Source organism: Eucyclogobius newberryi, unplaced genomic scaffold, assembly GCF_026437365.1.
Source record: "Eucyclogobius newberryi isolate DKJ021-1_F unplaced genomic scaffold, fEucNew1.0.hap1 SCAF_19, whole genome shotgun sequence".
NCBI lineage: Eukaryota > Metazoa > Chordata > Actinopteri > Gobiiformes > Gobiidae > Eucyclogobius > Eucyclogobius newberryi.
Window position 1 is genome coordinate 28,768,388 of NW_027315823.1, and position 22,375 is coordinate 28,790,762.

The following is a 22,375-nucleotide window of genomic DNA, read 5'->3' on the forward strand; positions in this document are numbered from 1 at the left end:
TGGCACAAAGCTCAGGGTCTTCATCACAATAGCTTCAGAAAACCTTGTGCCAATAATTCAACTCCAAAGATGTGAGTGTTGAGGATCGGCTTGGCCCTTGCACAGCAAATGAGATTATGGTCGACTTCAGCACATTCTGGAACGTGCACAAACTTATTCTATCACTGGGAAGACACGGGATGTAGTTGTGAGCATGTGCCAATCTGTTTTCCTTTCGTTTGTGTGTTTTTTGGGTCTGAAAACAACTATGGACATTAGTGACCGCGCAGCTGGTTGACCTCGGCCACGCTCTAAGTAGCGGAATTTTTTGAAACATTCGTAGCGTTTAACAACACAAAAAACGAAATACTAAAACTTTTGGAATAATGTCCTTGGGCTTCAACACCCCCACCATGGACACAGTGGATGGATATCTTTGGAACATACTCCTGGCAGCTGGGAAATATAGGCCCTCAAACCGCTCTGAAGATTAAGGACTGGACTAATATCATAGTATCACAAAGAAAAAAACAACCTCAGGACTCAACTTAAAAATAGACGAATAAAAAAAAAAAACTATGAACAAAATGGAATGATTATGCAGCGCTTAACATGCTCTAATTCCTCTTTTTTTCTGATGCCACGCCCTTATTTACTACTTTTACTTCTTTACTTTCCTTATTTTCTACCTGGTCCAGCTTGTTCTTTTTGTGTGTGTTTTGTTGCTTTTTTTTATTGTGAAAACGACAGAACATTTTGCTCATCAGCATTTAAGCAACACTTCCTGTCTCCTTTTCTCTTTCTGTTTCTATGCCTTTCGCAGCTTGTCTGTGGTCGAACAAAGGTTAAAAGTTGAATAATTGTCCCTGTCTTACTGTGAGACCCACGATTTTGAGCAATGACTTCTCCTCACGATCGGCAAAAATGGAATAGTATGTGTTGTGACTGTCCAAGTCAACCTCAACCACTTAAAAATCACCCTGCAAACCACCTGATTCCACCCGATTGAAAGAAGTACATTTTTACGCCCTTTTATTTTTCACCTCAATATTTTCTTTTCGGCGGTGCAAATTGCTCTACTCTATACACTTTGAATAAGTCCACGTTTTGTATACAAGCCACTGCACTTTAATTTGTTTTGCCGATGGAGCACAACCTGTTCTAAAAAACATGTATTAAAAATGCATTTGTATCTGTTAGTTCACCTCTGGAAGAAAAAAAGGAACTCAAATGCTTCTGAAGAAATGCATAAACCAGACGGACGGAAGTGGAGAATTTATTCAAAAGGCTTTAGTGTCAACCACCAAGTAAACTCTGCCATCTTCCAAACTCCAAATGACTTTATTCCCTTTAAAGCCATCGCCCCGGTTCAGCCTCATTTTCAGCTTGGTTAAAATCCCAACAGAAATTGTCTCTTTTGGCAGCTTTCTTGGCAAAAGGTTTATTAAGTTGCAAAGATTGGGAGTGGAATCTGTCTTTCTCTCACTCTTTCTCACCAGAGCTGTCCTATCTCAATTCCTCTCCCCAACTTTCTCTCAGACAAACTCTTACTTTCTCTTTCTTCCTCTCCTCTTTTCCCTCTATCTCGCTCCGTTTGCTTTCCGCCGTTCCTGGCTCACAATTATCGACGTGTTTCTGATACGTCACAATTTCCAAAGAAGCAAACGCATCATCAAAACAGTGGAATTGTCAGATGTGTTGCATAAACAAGTCTCCTTCTTATACATATACGGAGTTATAAGATACTGTTTAGGTATGGACGATTTAAGTCATTTTTAAAAGGAGCAAAACAGGTATAATTTACAGCTGTATATGTATTTTCAGCAGCGTTACACAGAAGGTAAAATAAGGACATTATTATGTATTATATATAAGTAGATTTGTGGGCACGTGTTGGCCTAAATGTCAAATGTTAAATATTTAAAATAAGCATTATATGAAGGGCATGTTGAAATAGAATGTGGCAAATCTGTGGCATGAATCTGCAATATGAAAATGTGCAATGTTTAAAAAAAAAAAAAAAAAGTTTTTTATTTTAATTTAGCCTATATCATTCAGTCCCAAACTAAATATTGCATAATTATTTCTCTGCAGCATTTTGTCAACGTTCTCTGCAGCTGTTAATTTGTCTGCTACATAATTTTAGTGACATATTTGGCAATGGACAGAAGCTCCATGGTAACGCTAAGGTGAGGGGCTTGACAAACTCAGTATTAAACTGTTGTGACACTCTCTTCAGCCGTCTCCTCCTGCTCTCATGGGGCGCGCCTCCTCCTCTTTCTCCTCTCCCTCCTCCTCTCCCTCCTCCTCTTCCTCCTCTCCCTCCTCCTCCTCCTCTTCCTCCTCTCCTCCCTCCTGCAGTTCACTATGCGAGCCTCCTCTCCCTCCTCCTCTCCCTCCTCTCCCTCCTCCTTCAGTGCACTGTGCGAGCCTCCTCTCCCTCCTCCTCTTCCTCCTCTCCCTCCTCCTCTTCCTCCTCTCCCTCCTCCTCTCCCTCCTCTCCCTCCTCCTTCAGTGCACTGTGCGAGCCTCCTCTCCCTCCTCCTCTTCCTCCTCTCCCTCCTCCTCTTCCTCCTCTCCCTCCTCCTTCAGTGCACTGTGCGAGCCTCCTCTCCCTCCTCCTCTCCCTCCTCTCCCTCCTCCTTCAGTGCACTGTGCGAGCCTCCTCTCCCTCCTCCTCTTCCTCCTCTCCCTCCTCCTCTTCCTCCTCTCCCTCCTCCTTCAGTGCACTGTGCGAGCCTCCTCTCCCTCCTCCTCTCCCTCCTCCTCTCCCTCCTCCTCTTCCTCTTCTCCCTCCTCCTCTTCCTCCTCTCCCTCCTCTTCCTCTCCCTCCTCTCCCTCCTCCTTCAGTGCACTGTGCGAGCCTCCTCTCCCTCCTCCTCTTCCTCCTCTCCCTCCTCCTCTTCCTCCTCTCCCTCCTCCTCTTCCTCCTCTCCCTCCTCCTCTTCCTCCTCTCCCTCTCCCTCCTCCTCTTCCTCCTCTCTCTCCTCCTCTGCTTCCTCCTCTCCCTCCTCCTCTTCCTCCTCTCCCTCCTCTCCCTCCTCCTTCAGTGCACTGTGCGAGCGGCAGAAGGTCCGGTGCTGCACGTGGCTGTGATATGATGTGGCTGCTAAAGACACAAATGCTTCTCGTGACGTGGCTGCAGCTCCCGGTGAAACTGGCTGTTACACGGCGCCGTCTTCCGAGCGTGTCGCAAGTTGCTCCGCGTGTAAATCAAAAGCCAGATGTTAGACGACCCCGAAGCCCGTTTGTGGACAGACGCTCCAGGAAACTAATCTAAACAGGGCATAACATTCATTCACTCTCCTCACAACGCAGAATTTTCTACTTCACGTCATTATTTAGCCCACCCTAAAACGTTGTCTATCGGAGAGCGTGCGATCGGCAGCGGAGGATCAGAGCTGGGCCCGGTCAAAACCTGGCCCGACCCGATATAAACAACTGCTTCAGCTCTTTGTATGGACTTAATATGGTGTTTGTAGCCTTGTACACATCTGGATATCAAATCTTTTTACCGGATATAGCATAAAGAACATGCTAACAAGTTTACCAAAGCATCAGTATTACCTCAAATCACTAAATCCATTGAATTCTTCTTCCTCTATGTCACTTCTAAGCAACTCCACAAACTCCGGAGGTAGAGGAAGTGCAGAGTCTTCTTCTGCGTCGCTTAGAGCCTAGAGCGCCCTCTTGCGGTTGCCAGTGTGAAAATAAGGAATAATATCACATATAAGTCGTTCCGGAGTATAAATCGCATCCCAACCAAAACTATGAAAAAAGGTGCGACGTATAGTCCAGAAAATACGGTATATATTTTTTCAGAACCTCTCCTTCCCACTTTAACCCCTGATGATATGCCTCTATCATCCATCTCTTTACCTTTCTCTGTATCTCTTCCTCCATCCCCCTTCTTCCCCTCCTCGCTCCATCTCATTCTCCATCTTCCCCATTCCACTCACACCTTCTCTTCCTCTCTCATGCACTGTCCCTCTCACTTTGCCTCCACCTTCTCTGTTTCCCTCCATGCGGCTGAATCTACAGCTGGTCCCAACAACTGGAGGAGCATATGGTTTTGTTTGGACAGGAGGATTTTGTCGAGTTTGGGTGTAAGCCACTCTGACATGTACTTTGGGGAAAGGGAATTTGTTCTTGTCTATTGCAATTATTAGCAGCAACTCTCAGACTACAGTAGTTTGCTTAATTTCCTAATGCGTTCTAGTTTGTGACCCAATTTAATAATACTTAATTCATGCAGATTATTTAATGAACACATACTTTGTGAGGGATTTGAATCTAGCCTCACTATCTTTTTATTCTGTCTTTTGTATTGACTAAGCATTTTTACTGCATTTATCAGAACAAATTGGTGCAAAAATTATCAGCATATGCCATTTATTATAATTTTGAGAGGAAGCTGTTTTGTAACTGACGCCTTTTCTCTAAAAATACCCTGACAACCAACACATCTTTGGGTGATCCAAACACAACTGCTTATTTGTTGCGCAATTCATCTCACATAGGTTTGTATCATTCCAAATGCAATGACTTTTCTCCTAGAAATGCAGAGTTTAGTGTTTCTCTTGTTTTAGTGTTTCTCTTTTTTATTCCTCTGTGTTATTTGTGTCCGTTTCTTTAACTTGTACGCCATATTTATCTTGACAGGAACAGAACATGTCTTTCTACGATTGGTTAATCTGTATAAAGAGGTCTCGATCTCAATGGGCGCTCATCCGGTTAAATAAAGGTTAATAAATGAATAAATAAATAAATCACACCCATCTGAACTGGCTGAGACGGGGCCTAATTCTGCATTCTTTGTTTTGGTATTGACCTTTAAACATGCTCTTGTGTACTTCTGCTTTTCATGTTTTAGAACTTAAAATATTATTATATCAAGGAAAACCACATCTTACTTTCTGTCAGGTGTTCACACATTAGGATTTGGTGTTAACACTCCATCTACTGGCAGCAGAGAGAATCAGCATGTAAACAAAAGCTAGCTTGCCCCCGACATGCTAATGCAAACATCCAGCTGTAATAAACGCAATTTGACGGCAGAAATGCTCAGAACTGGTGATAATCTTTGGTCTCCGGATCTCTACTTGTGACGTTACAAATCTGGGACATTTTAGACCAATTGTTTTTGTGAGGCTCTGAGAAGGAGCAGAGAAGACAACTTTGTAATCATGATTAATGAAACAAGCTTGAGTACGGCATGTTTTTGATCAGGGAACAATGTCATGACATGATTAAAAGCTCAAAAAGTCAATTTTGTATTATATATGACCTTTAGTGAGTTATGTTCTTTCATTATTTATAACATATTCTAAAATACTTTAATACTCATTTATTCATGTTGGCTGCATTGAAATAGAGCAAATAAGCTCTCTGTTCTTGTAGTTAGTAGAAGTAGTAGTAGAAGTAGTAGTAGTAGTAGTAGTAGTAGTAGTAGTAGTGTAGTAGTAATAGAAGTAGAAGTAGTAATAGTAGTAGAAATAGTAGAAGTAGTAGTAGTAGCAGCAGTAGTAGCAGTAGTAGAAGTAGTAGTAGTAGTAGTAGTAGTAGAAGTAGTAGTAGTAGTAGTAGTAGTAGTAGTAGTAGTAGTAGAAGTTGTAGTAGTAGTAGTAGAAGTTGTAGTAGTAGTTGTTGTTGTTGTTGTTGTAGTTGTAGTTGTTGTTGTAGTTGTAGTTGTAGTTGTAGTTGTAGTTGTAGTTGTAGTAGTAGTAGTAGTAGTAGTAGTTGTTGTTGTTGTTGTTGTTGTTGTAACAAAGCTATGCACAGGGCTTTAGTTAAGTTCATTTGAACACGTGATCACAAGAGGAGCCGGTGGGTGCCGCGTATCGTTGCAGCGAGTTCAACCCAAACTCCACAGAAGTGGCAGGAGTGGAGAAAACAGACGGACGAAGAGGACCGGAGGAAGCAAAGATTTAAGGGGAGAGAGCGAGAGACAGAGGGAGATGGATAGACGTGTAAAAGTAGCGTGAAAGACGGTGACGGCGAGGGCTTCGCTTTGGCCGTGTTGTACTTTGTTTACTCACGATCTTCGTTCTTTTACATGTGCCTTGCTCTGTTCTCCGCTTGGCCACGTCCAGCCCCTGCGCTGGCTGACAGCTCGGATCACGGAGGGCTGGAGCGGGATGGACGAGCGCTGAGAGGAAATGTACACAAAGAGATACAACTACAGCGCCGCGCAATGGTGTGTTTCATCTGCTCTTGTTTGTTGTTGCTTTGTGCTATCGTTCGTGCACGTTGTCAGCAAACCGCTTTTGATCCCGGAGGATGAGACAACGTGCTTTTTCCTGTTTAGTTTTGTTCAATGCACAATGATCTGTGGAATTGAGAGGTTAGAAATGTGAAGTTGATGGATGACAAGAACCACGGATGATTATTTTCTTCATTTACTGTTATTATTATTTATATTTTGGCAAGGCGTGTTTATTTGTTGAACGCAATTTGTAATGGGAAGTTCTTTGCGGAACTAGAAAATGTGGATTGAAATTACAAATGATGAAATTATAATAAGAGTTCACGTGCAAGCTTTTCAGTTATATTCACGGCTAGAAATAACAGATTATGTTTTGAGCATTGTCAATGTAAAGGCCTCTTTCACATTTACAGGAAGATTTTAGCGACATAAAAATAAATAAAATGCTGATTTCCTCATTTTTAGTCCAGGCAGCAGGAGGCCTCAGAGTCTGGGATGTGACACAAACATGTCACAGATACTTTTATTGAACATTTATTTAACCAAGTCCCTTTGCGATTCAGAATCCCGTCAACACTTATCGTCAACAAATTACTTTACCGTCATTATAACTATATTTTTGGGGCATTTTTGTTGGTAGCAATCAAATCTCCTCTTTCTGAGAGTTGAAAACAGGTCAACATTTAGTTCGAAAGGTGCAAAAAAGATTGATAACAACCTTTTTTTCACCAGATCAGTTCAGAAATCCTGTTTATGCTTCAGTTGTGTGCGAGAGCCGAGATAAAACAGACTTCCAGTAAAAGTTGCGGAGACGTATGATGGCTGTGGGGGTAATTTTTATTAACTATTTTTATTTTGCTGCAGTACACTTTACAATAGTGCTTCTGTTCCCTCTTTATTGCAGTTTGGACAAAAACAAATGGTTTCGCCTAAAGCTCACGTTTAATCACGTTTTAATATCTTATTTTATTTCTCTCTGCCTCCCTCTTACCCCCCCTCCCCCCGCACTCCCCCCCTCACCCCCCGTTACATTGAAATGCATTTGGGTCAGCGTTCTACCTCCAAAACTGCACCAAAGTCTTCTTTATAGCGCTGCTGTCGTTCACAAAGTAATTGCTCTGTATTCGGCCTTATTCTAAGTCAAGATATGATATGTTTGGTTGAAATGTCTTGTATATAAAACGGATATTATTCAGAGGTGAAAACTAAGTCATGTTTGAATACGTAAGTTAAATTGCTTCTTGTAGTAGTTTTCAGACATCATACTTCACAGTACTCTTACTTGAGGTAAAGTTCTGCTTACTTTTCCCACAGTGAGTACGGTCCCACAGAGCGGTTCACTTGGGGCTTCTCTGCAGGGTTCTTTTTAATGACGTTCCTCTCCACGCTCCGGGCATGGCTCCGGGTCCAGGGGCCGGGTCTCCTACTTAAGCAGCTGACTTCACCTAAACAATGCAATTCCCAAAAATAGGTTTAGTGATTCAGAGTTTGTGGCTCTTTCGGTAGCACGGACCACAACCTTAGGACTTGGATGCAAAACGATTTACTTAAGCAAGTGAAATATGATGTAAACAACAAGTGATGCCATTTTGGGGCTTCTGAAGATGAGGGCTGCAGGGTCCCGGGCCTTGATACGCCCATGTGTGTGATCTGGCTGCATAAATGGTGTAGCCACTGGAAGGGGCACGGACGGGGTCTGGTCCTGCCCCCCAACTTATGACAACAAACTTTAGATGAGACTTCAAGAAGCTTCATCAGCATTTTCTGCATTAATTTCACTTCCCTGCATCTCTCCACCACATTTTAACGTCTCTTTATGTAATCTGCATTGGGGTTGTGTTGGGCAGTGTTAGATGCAATATGCACTATATTAATACGGAATATATATATATATATATATATATATATATATGTTGGGTGTCCTGTGTTGATAAACAGGAAACAGCTGATGCTACGTGCGCTAGTTTGTTGGTTGGACAGTTTCATCAGCTGAAATACGGTGGTTTGTCTCAAGATCAAGACGGTGTTTGATGAGAAAGTCACTGGGATAGGCTCCAGTCACCCCCGACACCTAACGGGAACAAGCAATAGAAGATAAATGAATGAATGTTTATATCTGTTTTTCATGACTTTAGTAGAAAAAGCTTCCGTTGTAGTCATCTGGACTCAGTTTGAAATGACTTGTCATGGCTTTTCATGACTTTTCATGGCTTTTCATGGCTTTTCATGACTTGTTTTTGCCTTCCCTCCAATCATCTCGCTGCGGTGTGTAGCTCCGCCTCCACACTAGAGCACTTTGGTAGTACCTCAAGTGACCTGCTTAACACTGACACTTTCAGACTGTCGAAATCAGCTTAAATGGATCCAAAGAAACCAAATCTACAAAAGACAAAAGCTTTATTTTGACAATACACAATTTGAACTGTTGTATTTCATGATTTGGATGATTTATTTCGTTTTTTTACATCAGATGTTAAGTCCAGACAGTTACTCACCTGAAGTACTCACCTCTGATATTACTTCAGCGCTAACTTCAACCAAAAATAAGAAGGGTATAGCGTGCCCTTTCCAGTCAAAGAAATCAGGCCAAAACATGCATCTTTGGCCCGGCCGTGGTCAGCAGCCACAGGGGCAGAGAGAGAGAGCTGGTTGAAGCCGCGATCAGGGTCGGTGAAGTTGCCATTGAATCAGTAACACTTTGTCAGTCCACTGCGGGGGAGAGAGGGGGAGAGAGAAGAGGGAGAGGAAACAGAGAGACAGAGAGAGACAGAGACATTGTAAAGAAGGAGAGAAGGAGACAGCGGAGAGAGAGAGAGAGGGAAAAAGACTAAGGGAGACAGAGAAGACAGAAAAACGATAAGAAAGAGAGAGAGAGAAAGAGTAACTCAGCTAGAATCTCATGGGAACATTGATCTGACAATAGCACTGACCCTTCTCCGTTATGACTCATCAGAATTATGGGAACTTCTCCAAGATTTATGTTTCTTTCCTTCTTTCTCTGAGAAATTATGGAAATAATGAATTCAACGAAACAATCGACTCAAAGCAATTGAATCTGAAAAAGAATGTTATACTGTAGAACATGGATTACAGTATTAGTGTTTTGGTATCGACAATTTGATACTGTTTTATTTTTAGATTAGTATCTGGGTATCGGCTATTTGGAGAAAGATATCTTCTAGGTTACATTACGGTGGATATGTCTACATTGTTTTTTCAGTTTCATTTCAGACTTTCTTCTGTTTAAGGTCGAATAGGCTACAGTCCTGGAATACGCAGAACTTGCAGCCATTTTATCACACACTTTTCATTTAAAGGTGCTGTGTCTCATTTGCTTTTCACAACATTCAAATATCAGGGCGAGTTTTGCTCACGACAGCTCGCAAGCTAACAGCACACTTCCTGCTTCGCGGAGAATAAAACACTCTAATTCAATGCAAAGAGCTCACAATTGACACCCAAATAACTCATTTTACAATATACATGTACTGGAGCAAAAAGTTTTTTTACTTCATGATGTATAGAAAAATATAAATATATATATAAAAAAAATACTTATTGATTTGGTCTTTTTTTAATTCTGACAATCCAGTATTGAATTCCCTTCTCCATATGCTCATTTAACAGTGTAACCCTAGTTCAAAGCACAGCACCTGCGTAACTGCGCCACAGACTTCTGCATGACAAAGCTGCTCCCAGACCTTGACTAATAAGTGGACTTCTGCATGCTAATACTGAAAAGCTGATGTGATCAAAGATAACGCTACGCTTTCCATAACATTGCTGCAAAATTGCGGGGAAATCTAAAAACGTATACTTCATCAGCACTTTACCTTGACACTGCTTTTGCTTTGAAGTCTCACTCCCTGACTTATGAATTCATTTAGCAGAACTGCTGTTTGGGAGGAATACGTCAAGAGGAGTGGCATGGGGATGTTGAAACTGCGCAGGGGGAATAATTAGGCTAATGGAAAGACTGTTTGGATATTCAGCAGAAGTAGCAATGGAGATTATGATCTTGCAATTAGCGTAACAAGGTTTTATTGATTGGCTGTCTTTCTCTCTCTCTCTTTGCTAGCGTTGCGTCGTTGCTGCCAAGACACTGCATGTGATTTTAGCATGCACAGTGTGTGAGAGAAGCAGAGCCAGTTTAGCAAAGCATAAGAGTTGTTCCATGGCTCAACATCGGTCATTTCCGAAGCATCAAAGCTGAAATGTTGTAAAGACGAGTGTTGAAAGGGTTCGTTCGAAAACATGGTGATAAAGTGTTGTGTATTTGCATTTGGCTCTCACTTTTAAGTCAATGCTGTGGCTTCCCTCCCCATTAAGTGGAATTCCCGTCTAGTGGTAATGGCAGTTTTACATTTAAAATGTTTAACGGCATTGAACATGTTTCGAATTTGATATATTAAGCTTTTAATGTTGCTTGCAGCGTATTCACAGTTAAGAGTCATTATTCCATAAGCTCAAATGTAAATGTAAAACTGTTGGGACACGATGCAAATGTTTCATCTTGTCTTTAGCAAACTTAACAAAACATATCTTTTTATCCTCAAAATGTAAATGATGTTGTGACAATTTAGAGACACTGCAGGTGAATAGTACAAAATCTTTAGGAAATATTTGAAACTTTGAATGTACTTTGCTTACATAAAGAATCAACAAAATGTATTCATGTCTTTCCTAATGCGATTAGTAACATACAGATCCTACTGAATATTCCCCTAAGTGTTGGGGGGTGTAACCTTTGATAAGCAGAAGTAAATCAATAATTCCTTCTGTATAACGTACAAGATTGTAACGGTTGATGTCAATAGGTGCTACTTTATGAGTCTATGGGAGAAAAATGCATTAAAGAAACCGTCCTTTGAAGTTACAATGTCCAATACAAATCGATATCGATGGATGCAGGTCGATTCATTTAAAAAATGCAACAAAAAAGGACATGTAAAATATACTGCAATTAGTTCACATCTAACATGGCTGACTATGTAAAAAACATGAATAATGAGTGTTTATTGATTGGATGAATTAGACCAGTCGTGCTTATAGTTATCACACAGCCCCATACTTCCCATGCAATAGCCCAATTGTATCATTTTCTTGATAGTTTCTATTTTAAGGGGCATTTAGCCACAACTCAACAATTTTAGACTTGTAGAAAACTATATTCTTTTCTCAATTACACCCTGACATTAACATTAAACACTGGAAACATCTCTTTTTCATTTCTAACCCATCCGGCTCCTCAGCTCCTCCTCATTACGGGGCCATGTGTTTCTGATGAACCTCTGGAGAACATGATCCCTGCCTCTTTCACCGTCCAACCTTTCGACAGATCTATCACCTCGTTCGGCCCGGCCGCAGATTAAAGGCCCATCCACCTTTCCATTTACATGAGTGATTCTGTTGTTTGGACCCTCCCCATCCTCTGATTGGTGCGGGTCGGTCATGTGTGACTGATGGGAAGCGCGCTGATTGGAGGAGACAGTATCTTTGGATCGCGGCACTGATTAAAGGCTCAGGGCAGCGTTTTGTAAAGTCCGCCGTTTTTGGGGTCCGTCAGACGGTGCCCCACTCCTGCTGGTCTGAATTAGAGATGTTAGCGTTAGTCTGATTTACAGCTTCCTCCTGTTTGCGTTAGAATCAGGTTTCTCCTTGCCCCAAATTGCTGTCTACACTGCAATCGTTTCCTTATTTCTTCATATTCATTTGCATTCATAGCTCTATCCAACCAGTTTAATACCACATGTGAATCTATTTCTACACCCGCACAAACACTACATTAAAATTAGAACTAAACCAGGACGAAAGCCGTGACTTTACATGGACAAGGCCTGGACTAAACCAGAACTAAAACAGGACCAAACCAAGTCTACATCAGAATTAATCTTGGTTCAAACCGGGACTAAAATACAAGTGTGAACGCAGCCTCAATCTGCACGTTTGACACAGCAGATCTGGTAATTCAACAAGCAAGAATTAAAGCTATAGGGTGATAATTTATCAGCGCTTGTCCCTTTTCCACGAGGGCGCTATGGAGTGATCCAGTACGGTCTGAAAATGTTTCCAATACAACCCGTACCGGCCCAGGTGTGTAATGTAACTTACATGGGCCAAACTCATGCTGTAATGTGGCACAGAGGAAAGAAAAAGCTGATAAAGTTATACTGTAGCTTTAGCCTGTCTCAGTACGACACAAACTTTCTAGTCCAAACGTCTTTTTGCGATTTGCCTGTCGCCATCAAACTCCTGAACACATTGTGCAATATTCAGCTCACTTATAAAAGTGTACAAACACATGTAAATATGTGAATATGTTGAAGTTAAAATGTAAATGCATTATTTTTTTTCTTTCTTTCTGTATTCTATTTTTACTGTTACTGATGTTTAATTTGAACGTGTTTATTTTTGATGATGTCATTTCTTCTTGCTGATCGATTGCATCCCCTTAGGGACAAATACAAGAAATTCTGATTCTGATTTTAAATTTTTCATGAAAACTGTAAATCAGGTACAATTTAGATTTTATTTATGAAGACATATTTCGTTATGTTTGGGTGACATCAGCTGCTCGTAGACATGAATTATAACATGCCAAAGAGCTCAAAGTTGACCAGAGCCAGTCAAAAAGAGCCTAGTTTGTACCTTCCGGAGTGGAAATCAAACTACCAACTTCCTAATCTGAGCTATTACATCTGTAGGAAATTGTTGCATGCATTTGGAAAGTGTGAAGGAGCCAGAAATAGCCCAAAAATGTACCCACGGGCAATATCAGAAACCAAAGACAATTGAACCCACAAGCGCCGTAACGATTAGAGGTACTGCTCTCTATCACTCTAATTTGACTTTCCAGATATTAAAATGCATTCGTCGCAGAGTCATTCCTATTGCAGTGTCTGTTACATATTACACTCCATTTTCACGGGTTTAAAAAGACAGTTTGTAGCATAATTCAAGAGTTAAAGCGATAACTTAACTCGGTGTATTACGTGACAAAAGTTACGCATCATCAGAATAAAACGGCGCTTCAAATCGTCTTTGTGACACCATCGCTTTACCTTTGTTCACCCCTTTCTCTTTCTCCTCCCCCCCTCTCTGCTTTCGCTCTCTCCATCTTTGGTGAAAATGAAAACAAAGCGTGGCCTGCCAAAATATGTCCATAGCCGTTCGCTGACGAAGCAGGGCACGGAGACAAAGCAAAAGGATACGCAGGCATATTTGTTGTGGCAGCGCTGGATGGAAGCGCTCCCTCCTCCGCTCAGCCTCACACTATCTCACCCCTTTAATAGCTCTTCTGTTGGAAACGTTCATATGACATGGCACTGCCTTGAATTTTTCTAATAGACGGTTGCCCCGGGCGATCACAAGATTGTAGGATGATTAGCTACAGTGTGTCTTGTGACTATTTTATTTGCTGCATTTGCCCGCGACTGTTAGAAGTATCAAGGTCAAGTACAGTAATAGTATCTGAAAATAAACATATGTAATTTGTTATTTAGTGTGATCTCTGAAGTTGGGAACACGTAAACCAATCAAATAATCAATATCATGATGTAGAAAGATTAAACATGTTGGATAGATAGGTTTTTTTTTTGTTTGTTTGTTTGTTAGGAGCCCCACAAATTAATTCACGTTCAATCGTAAAGTAATTTAAGTTGGTGACAATGACATTAGAACCCCACTGGAAATACTGCGTGATCTTTTAAAACAATGTCAATATCAGGGGCTACGTTTACATGGCCAGCAAAAAAAAAACAATTTAAAAAAGTCAGATTTTGGTGAGTGTTTTTCATGCCCAAAAGAAATCTGATCATCAAAAACACCTCGTGAAATGTGTCGGTTAATCAGATTAACTGTAACTATGATAAATATGTCAATCTTTAACATTTTAGCTTTCATTTTTGCCTTTGTCACATTTTGCCAGGATACTGAGGGAGGAACTTGCATTTCTTCCCTGTGCCTGGTTCGGACTAGGATACACACAGTCACAATGTCTTAGGGTTCATGTCTCTGGACTGATGGAAATATAACTCAAGTCTCATCTTTCAACTCTTGGCTTCTCCTTTAGTCAGCAACACACATAAGATGTAACTTTTTTACATTTTAATAAACTGTTACTCTAGAAATCAGATTATGATCAGAATTCTGGTGGGCACGTAAACATCGCCAGCCTAATGCTCTTCCCATTACTACCCAGATGTCCAGGTTTGTGTTCCAACTTATTTGTGAGACTTGTTTCAGTAAAAAAATATAAAAGCTTGTTACATAATTACATACATACATACATACATAATACAGCTAAAATCTTTCCATTGCATTAAGATTGATTTGTTCCTTCCTTCTTTATGAATGTGTCTTATGGCATAAAAGTCTTGAGCAGACATCAATCTCTGTTGACTTATTTCTAATATTTAAGAGAAAAGTTCTGACATACCATCATTTTTCATATAAAACTGGTTAGGCTGCAGCTCATACAGGCTTCGAGTTAAAATGTGTTGTGACAAAGCCCTGGGCAACAAGCTTGTCTCATATGAATTTTATTTTCTCACTTAAATGAAAGTAAGTAAGTTTGCAAAGTAAAAATTAGATTCAAAATAGCTCAAAAGAAGATCACTTTTTTTTGTATTCCTCTCATATGACCCAAGCCTTTCTCAGACATTTTACAGTGAGATACAGTTGATCTGAATTCACAAACTATGATGTAATTTGAACGCAATACACGCAATGCATTTATGACATACATTGTAGGCACGTTTCTGCCTATTGAAGTCATGTCTTTACTGTGCTTTAGTTCTTTGACCCATTTGTGTTGGAAATCATTTGGCACTTTGCTAGTCTTTTATAGGTGTTATAGACTTTAAAAACAGCGAGGAGCCTTTGTTATTACCACCAGGACTACTAGTGGAGGGAAAGTGTTTGAATATTCCAATTCAATCATAAGCGAGGGACACATTTGACTAAAGAATCCTTAAAATTCACTTCACAAACGCTCAAAATGAGACAAACAGTGCCCCCTCTGGCCAGTTAGAGTATTGCCACCGCCTCACAGTAGCTGCACAGTGGTTTGGATTGAGAGTAAAGTGCTGTCTCCTCCACTCTCCACCAGTAACAGTAACAGGCTCTGAGCGAACACGTGTCCAGATGTTTACTGCGTGCTATGTCCGTCTACAAAAAACAAGCTCTGAATATATTTACACGTCCTTAAACTACCCGTTAAAGGTCCTGTATCTCATGCGAAAGGTTTTGCTTTATGTAGCTTTTAAAGGGCCCGTAATGAGTCAGGAACTTGTTTTAACCGTTAGCTCCACCCTCTTTGTCCTTTCTGCACCATGACAAAGACACGGCTATCATGCTGTTGTTTCCACGTGGTTCTCATCAATCCCCACCCACTTTATGTTATTTTTTCTTGTCCTTAATAATGAATCATGGCAGAGAGTCAACTGTCGGGGATCGTGGGAGGCAGTTGTCCCCCACGATTCTTGAGCAGTGTTTTTTGATATGACACTAGTAATACTCCGGCAAGAACCACAATAATGCTCTGATAACGACACCATTGAGTATCAAAATGCATTGGAATTCTATTAATACATAGAATTTTACATTTTTAGAGTTTATCATTATCTTGATCCCAATTTGAAATGATTGATTAATAGTTCAATACATCTATTCTTTAGTTTCAATCCATCCATTACTAGTAGCTCTTCTATTTCCCAACAACATGTGCATGGAAAAGTGCATAGATTAGTTTTACAGTCTCACATTGTTTTCTTATTTAGCTGCTTTTACAGGACAATGCATAATGTAAAGAGCTTTTATCTTAACTAGAATAAATGAAAGCTGTGGCTCCCTTGCATAATTGAGTTGGTCTCCTTCTCAAGTGCTCAAAAAGCTCTGCTCCACCTTCTGATGTCATGAGGTGTCTTCATTCTACAGGAGTCAATTCACCTTCACTGGAGTGTAACAAAAACAGCTACTGTTGTTAGCCTTAAAGTGCCTCTGACAGGTCGGATGACTCATTGAAAAAAATAAAATGCAATTAAGATAAATGTATTTTGAATTTTGCTAAATCCCAGAATATCTTATTTTTTAGCTTTATCATTTCACTTCCTGCTTGTAATTGATGACATCACATTAGGAAATTACCCAGTAAATACTGGACAAAAAGTCATCTAATGTCACAATTATTTTATTTGACAACACAAATTCATGCGAGCACCTTTATTTTGTTGAACTAATGTTTAGAGAATCAGTAAAGTTGTTTTTTGTGTAAATTATGCTTAAACTTTGGACTCAACTTTTCTCGACAAACACCTACTCGATTGGTGTAAAACTATGTATATGTACAACAGGTACAAATACACCAAATAAAGTCAAATTTAGAAAAACTGCACTTTTTTAAATAAACTGCATCACTCCAGTATGCACACACATTAGCACACATTTCTAAATATTTAGATATGAGTACTTTTAGTTGCCTGTCTCGGGACCTTACCGTATAAAGCCCCACTGCGCAACGTTTTAGCCAGAAAATAGACTAAAATAAAAGCATATTTTTAAACGCTTTAAAATGTATTCAGTTTCTCTTAATTTACTCCAGAGACAAAGGTGAAAATTAGCATAAAGCTAATCTGCCAAACCCAAGCATTACATACCAATATGTTCTAAAACCTTCAAAAGCAATATTAAAAATGCCACGGTAACACTTTATAATGAGGCATATCTACAACTTACATCATTTACTAATCACAGACTAAAAATTAACTACTCATTTACAAAACATTCACAACTAAACATGTGCAAATGATTAGGTCATTTTTCCATGATTCGCCAGTGATGATCAATTCATAAATACTTTGTAGATTTGCCTTATTATGATTAAGCGTGTACTAATGCCACTTATAAGACTTCAAATATGCAATAACACATTCCCCCTGCCCTGCACTTCTCTCTATAAAGCCGTATTATTTGTTGGCTGACAGCGTAGCAACAATTGCCTAGAATAAGGCACATTTGTTTAGCTGACTGCTCCATCAGCGTTTCTTTTGTTCACGTCACCGTTGTCACTCCACACAGATCCACCAAACTCTTATTGTGTTATTATTGTGCTGTGTTTTTGTCCATCTGACTTGCTCTTATAACAATAATTAGTTTTGTCATTCACACACTGGCGCCATTGTACACGTGTTAATAGTGATGACAGTGAGAAGAGAGGCGGCTGTTGTCGAGTTGAATGCAATTGTTTGTATGTATTGATGGCTGAACGCGGTAGTGTATCCTATTGTGATTATACAAAGTTATTAAGTTGTGTTACTGTTGATTCTCGCCTGACAACTGAATTCAATTTCTATAATGATAGTTTTTGTATAACTTCAAAATAGTGTCATACAGTGGTTCAATTATATTCATTTTTTTTGTATCTCTCTCTCTCTCTTTTCTATCTCTTTTTTCTTTTTTTTTCTTTCTTTCTCTCTTGCTTTATTTATTTTTATTTTTTTTATTTATTAGAAGAAGAAGAAATAATTTTATTCATATTGTTAATTTTGAGTCTCAATTTGTTAGGAATTTGCCATGAGAAATGCCTTTAAAAACGGGACTTTTTTTCATAAAGAATAGAATAACAGGAACGTGTCTAAAATGTAAAATCATATCATCATTGCGGACGTGACAGATGATGATTTATAGACGTATAAAACGTTGTATGCTCAGGCAAATGTTCTGATAATGTTTAAATCTCTTAATGCACCATCGTGGACCGGACTTGAAACAATGATGTTCTCGAGGAGGCCGCGAGTGACTAATGCGACTGACACGTTTGTCTCTGCACGTGTAAATACTCTGCACGTTGTACTAAGAACTCGCACGCACAGCTTGAATGAACGAAGGGAGACGTACAATGAAGTCCTGTCGTCCGTCAAGATTAAGTGGCAAGATGTGGAAAACCTGGTATGGCTGTGTTTGTATCTTTTTAATGTGCAGCGAATGACGGCGTTGCACATACTCTATGTAGTTCCTGGCCTTGACCACGCCCTGTCACGCCATAACTGTCAAATACAGCCGTTGGGACAGAAAAATCTAAAAAAACAAAAAAAGCAAACCTTGTTTGGGCAGATTTTTTCTTTTTTAACAACTCATTTGGATCGTGCCATTTCCCATCCTACAAAGTTGGCATCACAGATTATTATTTAATTCAATTGTACTTCGGTTTAGTCTACCGTATTTTCCGGTCCATAAGTTGCAGAGAGAAGAAAAAAAAACATATATAAGTTGCACTGGAGTATGAAATGTAAGTGTGAAAATAATACATAATATCACATATGAGTATAAGTATATAAGTATGAATATAAGTATAAGTCTCACCCCGGGCCAAAACAATGAAAAAAGGTGCAACTTATAGTCCAGAAAATACGGTAAGTGGAATGCATGAGCCTAAAATACAATACAGTTCATTCATTGACACTCTTTCCTCTTCTTTGTCTTGTACGGCCACCAAGAGTTCAAATTGGTATTCAAGTCAAATTACTGCTACTTCAATATTCAATTACACAAGTAAAAGTATAACTGAAAACCATCATTTTCCTACCACTATTACTGGTACTTTGTTTTTGCCTATATACACACCTCTCCACTAATGAATACAACTCTGTCCTGTATCCGACAGTAAAAGTAGTGTATAGTTGTATTCATATCACATTTGTATACTAGTTGTTTTCCTTTGGCATGTGTTTCTGTGAGTTTTGTTCCGCTTCTTTTCAGTTTGATTTTGCTCACAAGACTCTGGAATCACCCGGGACCCATTTAAATGTGTTTTTCTGCTCTTGCTCCAAAACCACCGCTGATGCTGACAGTCCTACTCAGCTCGAGTCAGCTCGGTTTATTAGTGCGTTTTCTTTCATGCAGTGAATGAAACATCTCCAAGAAGATCACAACTGTACGAAGCAGCCCAATAGAAACGAGCGAACTTAATAAGACCAAAACAAAGGAATTTGCTCCTCACTATCCATATTTTACAGTGCTTCTGTTGTCGTTTATTCTTTTTAGATCATTTAAAAGTCTGTGTAACTTTTCTTTTCTCCATGAGGGACAAGAAAATACTACTAAAGTGCAATATAAGGTTATTGCTGCCATTGCTTTAGCACAAGTACTTATACAGGCTTTGAGTTACAAATACTTTAAATGTGTATGTAACTTTTTTGATGTATGGTATGTCTGCTGCTTGTTTCCATGGAGATGTTATTGCTTTGGCTGGAATAATCCACAAAAAAGCATTAAATATGTCTATCTATCATTATTTTATTACAAGTGTTTTTATTCCTCTAAAACACTTTGAAAATCATGCAATACTATGACACATATTTGGAGTATTTGTCCTAATGCAGTGGCAACATTACCTTTGATTTGCACTTTAGTTGGAGAACAGTGTTTCTCAAACCGTGGTACGCGGGATGAACATGGTGTCTTCTACAGTTTGAGTATTTTATATATTCAGAGACAAATCTATAACTTTTTTGTCTTTGGTTTTGTCCAATTTTGGTCTTGGTTCAGTCTTATTTTGGGGGAAAGGCCATGACAAAAAAAACAAACTGCTCCGACGATTAAGGACTGGAAGGAAATCATAACTAACATACGCTCCATGGAAAAAATAACTACCGGACTCAGTTTGAAAATGGCCAAATTCAATAAACAATGGTCAAGATGGGACTGTTTTTTTGAACATAGAAGGCCTTGACCATTCTTTTCTTTGGATGGCAAACCTTACTTTCTAATTTTATTCTTTACTTATCCTGAGATCTCGCCCAGATGTGTTTTTCCCCCTATCTTTCTATTGTTTTCTTTGTATCTATTTGTTTGTTTTATGTTTGTTCTTCTTGTTTTATGTTTAATTTTTGAGAACAATAAGAAAAAAAAATCAAGTGGTACTGGTACTTTGAATTAAAAAAAAAAAATCTATTGAAAAACCCAAAAACATTTTTCAATGCTAGATTTTTATTGAGATCATTAAAGGTGCATGTTAAGTGGAGTGTCCAAAACATTTTGTCTGGATCGTAAACATACAACTTATATACTGTATTTTCCGGACTATAAATTGCACCAAAAATGCATAATAGAGAAGAAAAAAACATATATAAGTTGCACTGGAGTATGAAATGCAATTGGAAGTGTGAAAATAACAAGTAATATCACATAAAAGTCGCTCCAGAGTATAAGTATATAAGTATAAATATAAGGATATAAAGGCCAAAACTATGATAAATGGTGCAACTTATAGTCCTGAAAATACGGTATTCATGAAGACAAGCAGATGACTCCACCAAACCAAGCATTTTGACAGTAAACATGCCTTTAATTGAATAAATAAAAGATGGATTAAATGTATATTATACATTTGAACGTTCCAGGCAAAGCAATAACATTTCCTTTAGACCCTTAGTCTTGTCCCTCCACATGACCCTCCACCACAAAACTTACTAATGGCACTTTTCAGAACACTTGGCAGTTTTATTACCAACAATGCAAACAAAAACACACGCTTTGATGCATCTATGTTTATTATGTGACTAATTCTTTAATACGCGCAGCATGTTGTGTAATAGCATTGGCTCTTCGTCAGCTCTGCAGCGTGCCACTTCAAATTAGTCACCGGTTTAGAGAGCAAAATGCATTAGAATGCCACTCAAAGCTCCTACAGCCGAGGGTTAAACGCAAATTATTTCATTATATGTCGTCCAATCAAATCACCGCGACCCCTCGACCCCGGAGATGAGTCCGATGCATGATGGGAGATGACACGGCGCGAAGGCAGTGACGCTAATCCTCGGTGACACGGTGATCAGACGGCTACGACCTCCAATCCAGGTGACAAGTGAGCCGAGGACGAACAAGAAAGAAAACGTGAATGAAAAATGCGAAATGTTTGCGATTGGAAAGTCTGGGTTAAGTTACGTTTAATCAGAAGGTCAAAAGGGACTTGCTTCAGTGAGAGACTGATCCACCCTTGCTGTGTGAAGGAAAGGTTTCGTAGGTCTTTCCTTCCTGCTGCTGTCAGACTTTATAACAAAAACTGTTAGTACTGAACACTCGCAATACTGACCTAACCTAATACTGATGTGCAATTCCGTCATATGTGCAATTACTGTGAAATTCATGTGCAATCTATGTGCCGTCGTAACACATATTCATGTGCAATTACTGTCGTGATCACATGCAATGGTATTTATGTTTTTATTTATTTATTTGTCTATGGGAGTTTTTATTTATAGGAGATCTTCTACTGAAAGTGTTTTTCAGACTTTCTATAAGTGATCTGTTCTTCTGTATCTACCTCTGTATCTACCTGCGTTGCACCAATGAAATTTCCCCATGTGGGACAATAAAGGAATATCTTATCTTATCTTTTCTGGACATGGGATGGCGTTTGTTTTTAGCTTGACCTCGTGACACATGCTAAAAGTATTCAAGCTCGTTCAGTTTTCAATCTCGCCTTCATTTCTCTCTTCTTAGAAATGATCTTAATGGGGGTTAACTTTAATGAGCTTTTAACCTTGTCACAACGATGTCTCCTCGTCAGTAGTTGTATTTTGATTGATTCCTGCATGTTTCCGTAGTCCTTTTTTGTCCTGCAACTGATGCTTCCCACTACACCCGCCCACATCGCTGTACTTAACTGAGATTATTTGAAGTACAAGACATGTAGGGTTCTAAAATGTCACGTAGCCACACAGAACAGAACAGAACAGACACAAAACAAGACCAGAGAGCAAAATGAATAATACAATTACAAATAGACAATCAATATAAAATACAATTATGACACAGACAAATTCAAATAAAAGTCACATTGGGTCCAAAGCTAGTTTTTCTATTGGTCTTATGTCTGCTGGAATGTCAGTCCAGTCCTTGATTGTTGGTAATGTTTGTGTCAACCATTTTTTTGTGATCGTGCCAAAAGAACAGTTGTCCGTAGAAGGAATTTTGAGTCCCAAGTACATAGTTCTAAAGTTCAGAGAGATGGCAATGTCTAAAACAGTCTGCAGCGCATTGTGAACTTCAGCCCAATATCATTTGAGTGACAGGGCAGTCCCAAAACCCGTGATAGTGGTTTGCCTCCGGGCTGCAACAGTTAGCATTTCCCCGTGAGTAATGGGCACTTTGACTTGGTCTTATGAAAAAACATGAAACATTTTTCCAGCA

General features: G+C 39.4%; 1 protein-coding gene across 2 annotated transcripts in view; it reads left to right on the forward strand.

Moving 5' to 3' along the window:
* Positions 1–22,375, forward strand: part of tox2 (TOX high mobility group box family member 2) — a 187,216-nt gene that overhangs the window by 88,807 nt on the left and 76,034 nt on the right. The gene's annotated exons all lie outside the window — the stretch shown is intronic.